Source organism: Caretta caretta, chromosome 1 (assembly GCF_965140235.1).
Source record: "Caretta caretta isolate rCarCar2 chromosome 1, rCarCar1.hap1, whole genome shotgun sequence".
Taxonomy (NCBI): domain Eukaryota; kingdom Metazoa; phylum Chordata; order Testudines; family Cheloniidae; genus Caretta; species Caretta caretta.
Window position 1 is genome coordinate 206,533,282 of NC_134206.1, and position 10,346 is coordinate 206,543,627.

Here is a 10,346-nt window from a genome sequence, read left to right on the forward strand (position 1 = left end):
AGGCCGTTGATTTCACAGAAGGAAGGAGGAGAAAATGAATATAAAACAAATCTAATCTATTTCTTGTTTTGAGCCACTTCATCTATCTTTATACCTCTTACTGGCAGCAGACTGTGCAGTACGACCACTAGCTGTCATCATATCCTGGGTGCTCGGCAGAAGACAGTGCAGTATGACGACTAGCCATCATCTTCTGCTGGCTGGAGGTTAAAAGACAGCACACTGCCAGTAGGACTGAATCGCCATGAGACGAAACAAGGGAAATGACCTGGCTGAGTCACTCCCATGTTTGCCCAGGCGCCTTATTAAAAGAGCACCCAGGACTATGTCGATGACGACTACCAGTCATACTGCACTGTCTGCTGCCAAAAGGCAGTTAACTGCTGCTGTGTAGCAATGCAGTACCACGTCTGCCAGCACCCAGGAGACATATAGTGACGGTTAGCTGAGTGTGCTCCATGCTTGCCGTGGTATGGCGTCTGCACAGGTAACTCAAGAAAAAAGGCGCAAAATGATTGTCTGCCCTTGCTTTCACGGAGGGAGGGAGGGAACGGGGGCCTGATGCTATGTACCCAGAACCACCCGCGACAATGTTTTAGCCCCATCAGGCACTGAGATTTCTACCCAGAATTCAAATGGGCGGCAGAGACTGTGGGAACTGTGGGATAGCCACCCACAGTGCAATACTCCGGAAGTCGACGGTTGCCTCGGTACTGTGGATACACTTCGCCTACTACATGCACTTAGAGCACTTGTGTGAGGACACACACAATCAACTGTATAAAACCGCTTTCTACAAAACCGACTTCTATAAATTCGACCTAATTTTGTAGTGTAGACATACCCTCAGGAAGGAAAAATCAGCTGCACACATACAAAATGGGAAATGACTGCCTAGGAAGGAGTACTGCAGAAAGGGATCTGGGGATTATAGTGGATCAAAAGCTAAATATGAGTCAGCAGTGTTACACTTGCAAAAAAAAAAAAAAAGTGAACATCATCATGGGTTATATTAGCAGGAGTGTTGTAAGCAAGACACAAGAAGTAATTCTTCCACTCTATTCCGTGCTGATAAGGCTTCAGCTGGAATATTGTGGCCAGTTCTGGGAACCAAATTTCAGAAAGATATGGACAAATTAGAGAAAGCCCAGAAAAGAGCAACAAGAATGATTAAAGGTCTAGAAAACATGACCTATGAGGAAATATTGGAAAAACTGGGTTAGTTTAGTCTGGAGAAGAGAAGACTGAAGGGGGACATGATAATAATTTTCAAATACATAAAACGTTGTTACAAAGAGGAGGGAGAAAAATTGTTCTTGTTAACCTCTGAGGATAGGACAAGAAGCAAGGGACTTAAATTGCAGCATGGGAGGTTTAGGTTGGACATTAGGAAAAGCTTCCTGTCAGGATAGTTAAGCCCTGGAACAAATTGCCAAGGGAGGTTGTGGAATCTCTGTCATTCGAAGTTTTTAAGAACAGGTTAGACAAACACCTGTCAGGAATGATCTAATTATTACGTAGTCCTGCCTTGAGTTCAGGGGACTGGATTAGATGACCTACTGAAGTCTCTTCCAGTCCTACACGTCTATGATTCTGTATAAGGCTGCATGGGTGAATCTCCCTCAATTCCTTCTCTATGGCAAAGTCCTGCAAAGGAAAGCAGAGGGGAAGGTGGGTTGGTTGTGGAGCACCCATAGAGGGACACATCTCAAAAAAAGTTACTGCACAGGGGAGTAACCATTGCTTGTTTTTGAGTAGTGTCCATCTGGGTGCTTCACTCAAGGTGACTCCTAAGCAGTATTCCCACAGGAAAAAGGGAGCTTTCATATTGCGTACAGAACTGAAGATAGAACTCCATTGCCAACAGCCACACCAGATCTGGAGGCATGAACCAAGGCATAGTGTTTGGAGAAGGTATGTATTAAAGACCACATAGTGGCTCTGCAGATCTCAGATATTGGATCATCTTTAAGTAATTCCATAGATGTTTATTGGGACCTTGTAGAGCGTGCCAACACCCTGGAAGGAGGTTGAATGCTATCCACTTCGTAATATACAATAACTACCCAGAGATTCACCTTGATAGCTTCTGGGTGGAGATTGTGGATCCTTTAGATCAGTCTGCAGTGGAAACAAACAGACTAGGAGACCTCCGAAGTGCTTTGGTCCTATCTAGGTAGAAGGCCAGTGCTCTTCTCACATCTAAAATATGGAAGGATGCCTCCTGTTGAGAATTATAGTTTCAGGAGAAAAGAAACAGCAAATGAATGGACTGATCAAGAGGAAACTCAAATGACACTTTAGTTAGGAATATAGGATGTGGATGTAAGGAAAGTTTGTCCTTGCAGATTACCATGAAACGAGGGTCTGCCATTAAGGCCTCAGTTTCTCCAACTCTTCAGGTTGATGATGATGGATACCAAAAAGACCATCTGCATAGACAGATTCAGTAAGGAGCAGGTTGCCATAGTTTCAAAGGGAGGTCCAAGAACTAGACTGAGATCCCAAATTGGAGTGGGGTCTTTCACTTGAGGGAAAAATTACCCCAAACCTTTGATGAGCCTTGGAGATTTTGGGTGAGCAACACTGAGAAACTTTCCAGGGGGAATGAAAGGCTATTATGGCAGTCAAGCGAACACTGACCCAGCTGCTTGATAATGTTTTCTTTAGTTCCAGTAGGTAATCCAGGATAACAGAGAGTGAGGAAGATTCAGGTGCAAGTTATTTGAATTCACACCAATGGCTAAATCTTTTCCACTTTTGAAGGTAAGAATTTCAGGTAGATTCTTTCCTACTCTTTAGTAACACCCATTGTACCTCTGCAGAACAGTCAGACTCTAGCCCCACAAATGAGGGAGAAGCCATGCCCTGAGGCAGAGACATCCTAGGTTGGGATGAAACAATTGACTAGTGTCTTGGGAGAGGAGATGAGGGCTGATCAGAAGCTTGATTGCTGGACAGAGGAACAGGTAAGGATATCATGCTTGCCGTGGACCCATTGGGACTATTAGAATAACCCTGGCTTTGTCCTGTCTGATTTTGTTAATCAACCTCAGTATTAGAGGCATTGGGGGAACATGGAGAACAATCCCTTCATCCAAGGCAGGAGGAAGGCATCCCCCAGAGAATGGTGGCCTAGACCTTCTCTTGAACAGAGCAGATGACACTTCCTGTTTGTGGCAGCGGCAAAGAGGTTCCACTTCTGGAAATGCCCAACTTTGAAATATACCATGGAGGGTCTTCTTCATAGTCCTGTGAGATGCGCCTGCTGAGAGCATGGTGTTTTTTGAATGCCAGGGAGGTAGCTTACCAAAATGTGTACATTGTGGATTATGCACCAGTTCCACAACTTTATTGCTTCGGTGCACAGAGAAGGGGATCTCATTCCTCCCTGCTGCCATATTGTCTGACTGAGCTGTCCCTGATGAGAGGCAGAAAATGAAGGCAGGCATTTCTGGCCCCTGAGTTCCAACAGGTTGATGTGGAGACTGGTTTCTTGAGGTGACCATCTGCTCTGGATTGTCTGAGTATTCAGATGAGCTCCCCATCTTAATGGAGATGCATCCATTGTTACAGTGACCATTGGGATCGGTTGGAGAAAAGGAATGCCTGCACCGGTGTTGTGATGATCTTCCCACCAGTCTTGGGAATCTTTCACCTGGCAGGGTACTGAAGCCTGTTTGTCTAAACTGTGTCTGTTTGGTGAGTACTGCTCTGAGCCACTCCTAGAAGCAAAGGCGTAACCTTGCATGATCTCTTACAAAAGTGAAAGCTTCCATGTGACCAAGGAGTTGGAGGCAGTTTCTCACCCCCATCAAGGAGGTTTTGGGGGCTCCCTTGAATAGTCCTGACTAGATTTGATAAAGTTATGAATCTGTCCATGGGGAGGTAGGCCCTGGCTGCCAACAAATCGAAGGATGCCCCTATGAACTGTATTTTCGGAACAAAGGTCAACATAGATTTTTTTTTTTACATTGAGTTGAAGACCTAGTTTCAGGAACAGAGAAAGGGCCCTCTGCATGGCTGACAGCACTCTTTCATGAGACCGATCCTTGAAAAGCCAATTGTTGAGGTACAGCAATCATACAATTATAGAACTGGAAGGAACCTCAAGAGGTCATCTAGTTCAGTCCCCTGCACTCGTGGCAAGACTAAGTATTATCTAGACCATCCCTGACAGGTGTTTGTCCAACCTGCCCTAAAAAATCTCCAATGATGGAGATTCCACAACCTCCCTAGGCAGTTTATTCCAGTGCTTAACCACTCTGACAGAAAGTTTTTCCTAATGTCTAACCTAAACCACGCTTGCTGCAATTTAAACCGATTGTTTCTTGTCCTATCCTCAGAGGTTAAGAAGAACAATTTTTCTCCCTCCTCCTTGTAACAACCTTTTATGTACTTGAAAACTGTTAACATGTCCGCTCTCAGTCTTTTCTTCTTCAGACTTAACAAACCCAATTTTTTCAATCTTCCTTCACAGGTCATGTGAAGACCTTTAACCATTTTTGTTGCTCTTCTCTGGACTTTCTCCAATTTGTTCACATCTTTCCTGTAATGTGGCACCCAGAACTGGACACAATACTCCAGTTGAGGCCTAATCAGCGCAGAATAAGAGTGGAAGAATTACTTTCGGGTCTTGTTTACAATACTCCTGTGAATACATCCCAGAATTATGTTTGCTTTTTTTGCAACAGCGTTACACTGTTGACTCATATTTAGCTTGTGATCCACTATGACCCCCAGATCCCTTTCCACAGTATTCCTTCCTTGGCAGTCATTTCCCATTTTGTATGTGTGCAGCTGATTGCTCTTTCCTAAGTGGAGTACTTTGCAATTTGTCCTTAAGGAATTTCATCCTATTTACTTCAGACCATTTCTGCAGTTTGTCCAGATCATTTTGAATTTTAATTCTACCCTCCAAAGCTCTTGCAACCCCTCCTAGCTTGCCTTCGTCCACAAACTTTATAAGTGTACTCTCTATGCCATTATCTAAATAGTTGATGAAGATATTGAACAGAACCAATCCCTGTGGGACCCCACTGATTATGCCCTTCCAGTATGACTGTGAACCACTGATAACTACTCTCTGGGAACGATTTTCTAACCAGTTATGCACCCACTTTATGGTAGCTCCATCTAGGTTGTATTTCCCTAGTTTGTTTATGAGAAGGTCATGCGAGACAGTATACTTACTAAGTCAAGATATACCACATCTACTGCTTCCCCCCTATCCACAAGGCTTGTTACCCTGTCAAAGAAAGCTATTAGGTTGGTTTGACATGATTTGCTCTTGACAAATCCATGCTGTTACTTATCACTTCATTATCTTCTAGGTGTTTGCAAACTGATTTATTAATTATTTGCTCCATTATCTTTCCAGGTACAGAAGTTAAGCTGACTGGTCTGTAATTCCCCAGGTTGTCCTTATTTCCCTTTTTATAGATGAGCACTATATTTGCCCTTTTCCAGTCTTCTGGAATGTCTCCTGTCTTCCATGACTTTTCAAAGATAATTGCTAATGGCTCAGATATCTCCTCAGTCAGCTCCTTGAGTATTCTAGGATGCATTTCATCAGGCCCTGGTGATTTGAAGACATCTAACTTGTCTAAGTAATTTTTGATTTGTTCTTTCCCTATTTTAGACTCTGATCCTACCTCATTTTCCCTGGCATTCACTATGTTAGATGTCCAATTGCCACCAACCTTCTTGGTGAAAACCGAAACAAAGAAGTCATGAAGCACCTCTGCCATTTCCACATTTACTGTTATTGTCTTTCCTCCCTCATTGAGTAATGGGCCTACGCTGTCCTTGGTCTTCCTCTTGCTTCTAATGTATTTTTAGAATGTTTTTTTTTGTTACCTTTTATGTCCCTAGCTAGTTTGATCTCTTTTTGTGCCTTGGCTTTTCTAATTTTGTCCCTATATATTTGTGTTATTCGTTTATATTCATCCGTTGTAATTTGATCGAGTTTCCACTTTTTGTAGGACTCTTCTTTGAGTTTTAGATCATTGAAGATCTCCTGGTTTAGCCAATGTGGTCTCTTGCCAACTTCCTATCTTTCCTATGCAGTGGGATAGTTTGCTCTTGTGCCCTTAATAATGTCTCTTTGAAAAACTGCCAACTGTCTTCAATTGTTTTTCCCCTTAGACTTGCTTCCCATGAGATTTTACCTACCAACGCTCTGAGTTCGCTAAAGTCTGCCTTCGTGAGCTACAGCATCCGATGAAGTGAGCTGTAGTTTATGCTCAAATAAATTTGTTAGTCTCTAAGGTGCCACAAGTACTCCTTTTCTGTCTGGATACAGGCGCAGGTGGAGGAGACAAGAGTAGCGTTTGAACTGGTGATTCGGCCGTTCCTAACCATAGCAACGTTATTTTGTCTCCCTCCCACAAAAAAACTCCCTCTTTCAAGCTCCCTTGGTCGCTTAGCCTCTGGCTTTTAAGGTCTTCCCTCCTAGGTCAGCCCTACCCCCTTGTTAATCACACAGGGGGAGGGTGATCACAAGGCTGACTGAGGCTGATCAAGGGAACAAAGGCTCAAACTGTCCCCAAACATACAATCCCAACTGACCCTGTAACTGAAATAACCTGAAAGACAAACACAAACAGCCAAACAAACTCACTCACTCCAAGGTTAGTACTCGCACCTTGTTTGTTCAGCAGGGGGAATCTCCTTCACCCGCTCTCAAACTCAGGTTTGTGGTCCCCTGTTCACTAGCTAGCAATACTAAAATCACCTCTCAATGACAGTAAGTGGCCATCACCACTAGATCCTTTGAAAACATTCTCAGAGCTGAGGAGAGTCCGAAGGGGATTACCCGATATTGAAAATGATTCTGGCTAAAAACAAAATGGAGGTTTTCTGTGAGGTGGGTGTATCGCTATATGGAAATATGCATCTTGTGAGTTGAGGGCTGAAAACCAATCCCCAGAATTTAGTTGAAGGAATTATAGCTGCCAGAGCCACCATCAAAAAGAAAAGGAGTACTTGTGGCACCTTAGAGACTAACAAATGCATTTGAGCATAAGCTTTCGTGAGCTACAGCTCACTTCATTGGATGCATTCAGTGGAAAATACAGTGGGGAGATTTTATATACACAGAGAACATGAAACAATGGGTGTAACCATACACACTGTAACGAGAGTGATCAGGTAAGGTGAGCTATTACCAGCAGGAGAGTGGGGGGAAAAAACCTTTTGTAGTGATAATCAAGGTGGGCCATTTCCAGCAGTTGACAAGAATGTCTGAGGAACAGTGTGGGAGGGGAAATAAACATGGGGAAATAATTTTACTTTGTGTAATGACCCATCCACTCCCAGTCTTTATTCAAGCCTAAGTTAATTGTATTCAGTTTGCAAATTAATTCCAATTCAGCAGTCTCTCGTTGGAGTCTGTTTTTGAAGTTTTTTTGTTGAAGAATTGCCACTTTTAGGTCTGTAATCGAGTGACCAAAGAGATTGAAGTATTCTCCGACTGGTTTTTGAATGTTATAATTCTTGACGTCTGATTTGTGTCCATTTATTCTTTTACATAGAGACTGTCCAGTTTGGCCAATGTACATGGCAGAGGGGCATTGCTGGTACATGATGGCATATATCACATTGGTAGATGTGCAGGTGAACAAGCCTCTGACAGTGTGGCTGATGTGATTAGGCCCTATGATGGTGTCCCCTGAATAGATATGTGGACACAGTTGGCAACGGGCTTTGTTGCAAGGATAGGTTCCTGGGTTAGTGGTTCTGTTGTGTGGTGTGTGGTTGCTGGAGAGTATTTGCTTCAGGTTGGGGGGCTGTCTGTAAGCAAGGACTGGCCTGTCTCCCCAGATCTGTGAGAGTGATAGGTTGTCCTTCAGGATAGGTTGTAGATCTTTGATGATGCGTTGGAGAGGTTTTAGTTGGGGGCTGAAGGTGATGGCTAGTGGCATTGTGTTATTTCCTTTGTTGGGCCTGTCCTGTAGTAGGTAACTTCTGGGTACTCTTCTGGCTCTGTCAATCTGTTTCTTTACTTCAGCAGCTGGGTACTGTAGTTGTAAGAATGCTTGATAGAGATCTTGTAGGTGTTTGTCTCTGTCTGAGGGGTTGGAGCAAATGCGGTTGTATTGTAGAGCTTGGCTGTAGACAATGGATCGTGTGGTGTGGTCTGGGTGAAAGCTGGAGGCATGTAGGTAGGCATAGTGGTCAGGAGGTTTCCAGTATAGGGTGGTGTTTATGTGACCATCGCTTATTAGCACCGTAGTGTTCAGGAAGTGGATCTCTTGTGTGGACTGGTCCAGGCTGAGGTTGACGGTGGGATGGAAATTGTTGAAGTCATGGTGGAATTCCTCAAGGGCTTCTTTTCCATGGGTCCAGATGATGAAGATGTCATCAGTGTAGCGCAGGTAGAGTAGGGGCGTTAGGGGACAAGAGCTGAGGAAGCGTTGTTCTAAGTCAGCCATAAAAATGTTGACATACTGTGGGGCCATGCGGGTACCCATAGCAGTGCCGCTGATTTGAAGGTATACATTGTCCCCAAATGTGAAATAGTTATGAGTGAGGACAAAGTCACAAAGTTTAGCCACCAGGTTTGCTGTGGCATTATTGGGGATACTGTTCCTGATGGCTTGTAGTCCATCTTTGTGTGGAATGTTGGTGTAGAGGGCTTCTACATGCATAGTGGGCTGGGATGGTGTTTTCAGGAATATCACTGATGGATTGTAGTTTCCTCGTGACCTTCTGAGACTTTAGAACTTTGTTTAGTAGCCTTAAATCTAAAAGAGGTCTCCGTCCTCCATTTTTCTCCGGTACGAGGAAGTAATTGAAGTAGAACCCCTTTTCCTTTGTGTTGAGCATGTACAGGGTCTATCGATCCTAATCAAAGAAGGGAGTTTATGTCCTGTCTGAATGACCCCTTATGAGAGAGGTGGGAAAGAGAAGGGAGGGATGGAATGTGGATGGTGTAGCTCATTGGTACAGTATCAAAGACCCATTTGTCTGTAATAATCTGCACCCAGGCATGCTGAAAATGGGGAATCCGGGCAAATTGAGCGTGGTGAAGTAAAAAATGGGGAGGATTTGAACCCTCAACCAACCCATCAAAACTGGTGTTTTGATGCTGGCTGTATTCGGTCCAGGTGGGTGAGCGGTTCTTTTCCTCTGGAGGGTTCAGTGGGTCTTTGGAACCTAGAGAATACGATTGGATGGGATCTCTGGGCAGTTTGTGACCTACTAAATTTTCTTTTATTTGTAAGGGTGTAAATTCCCAGGGATCATAAAGTGGCCCTGGAGTCTTGCTCCCTCCTACAACCTGTTGCCGTCTTCACAGCAATTATCGCTGCTACCTTGCCCTAGGTGCCGAAGTACCCAATGGGCAACACCTAGACCCCAGCAAGCTCCCAAGTATTGCTAGGTTGCCTTCTTGGCCCTATTCCCCAGGCCTGTGGAAAAAGGTCATACTGCGGTTCCCCTAGATGTCCTCACACAGCTCTGTAATGGCAGCATCCTCTGGTCCAGGCCCTCCGCACTGCACCTGCTGAGCTTCTGGCCAGCTCTTCCCAGCTGCTAATCTCCCTGCTGGGCTTATACTTCATCTTCCCCTGCTGACTGGAGCACCTCATCATCAGCCTCTGGCTCATGGTGCCCTCGTAGGCTTTGCCACTAGCTCCCGGCAGTTGAGATCAGCTGCCTGCTGTTTAGAACAGTGACAAGTCAGCTGTGTCACTTGCAGCTCAGCTCTCTGGCCCTGCAGTCTTCTGCCTAGCTACAGTGGCTGGCTGCATTCCCTATGGTCCTGCTTTCCCCTCTCACTAGCTGCAGGACTCCCACAGCCCCCCATCTTCCTTCCCAGGCCTAAGAGAAAAAAAAGGGGTAGAGAGATTTTGCCTTCCTGATAGCCATGATCCATGCAGGCAGGTGTCAGCTAAGACAGTTCTTAAAGCACGTCGACCCTACAGAATCCAGGTATTGACCTTGCCTTTCCTGACGCTCAGGCCAACCTTAGCCCTCCCAGGTTAGTGCATCACTAACAAGCCGGGTGGCTTAACACAGCTGCTGGAACCTGCCTGCTGAATTGGTCAGTGCAGAAGATCACACTCGCAAAGCGTTTGATGAAAGGGATTCAGAGGTTAAAGGCTGCAAATTAAGCAGGATGAGAAAGGATGATATGGGGCATGTGGGCAAGGAGTGAGCGGTATGGGTCAGTCCCAAACCAACCCATGTCCCAGTGGGGACTGCACACTGAAAACAGCATGATTGCGTCCTGGAGCTTAATGAGGCTGTGAAGTAAGTGCCAGGGTTTGAATGTCAGTGGCCTTCCCAGCAGGTCCAGCAACTTAGGAGTCTTCCAGCTCCCCCTTTTCATCCAGGCAATT

General features: G+C 44.9%; 1 long non-coding RNA gene across 1 annotated transcript; it reads left to right on the forward strand.

Moving 5' to 3' along the window:
- Nucleotides 1–2,424: 2,424 nt before the first annotated feature.
- On the forward strand, nt 2,425–4,564 carry LOC125630216 (uncharacterized). Its single transcript, XR_007354592.2, has 3 exons — nt 2,425–2,766; nt 3,577–3,702; nt 4,481–4,564. It is a non-coding gene; the product is annotated as an uncharacterized LOC125630216 (long non-coding RNA).
- Nucleotides 4,565–10,346: the final 5,782 nt, after the last annotated feature.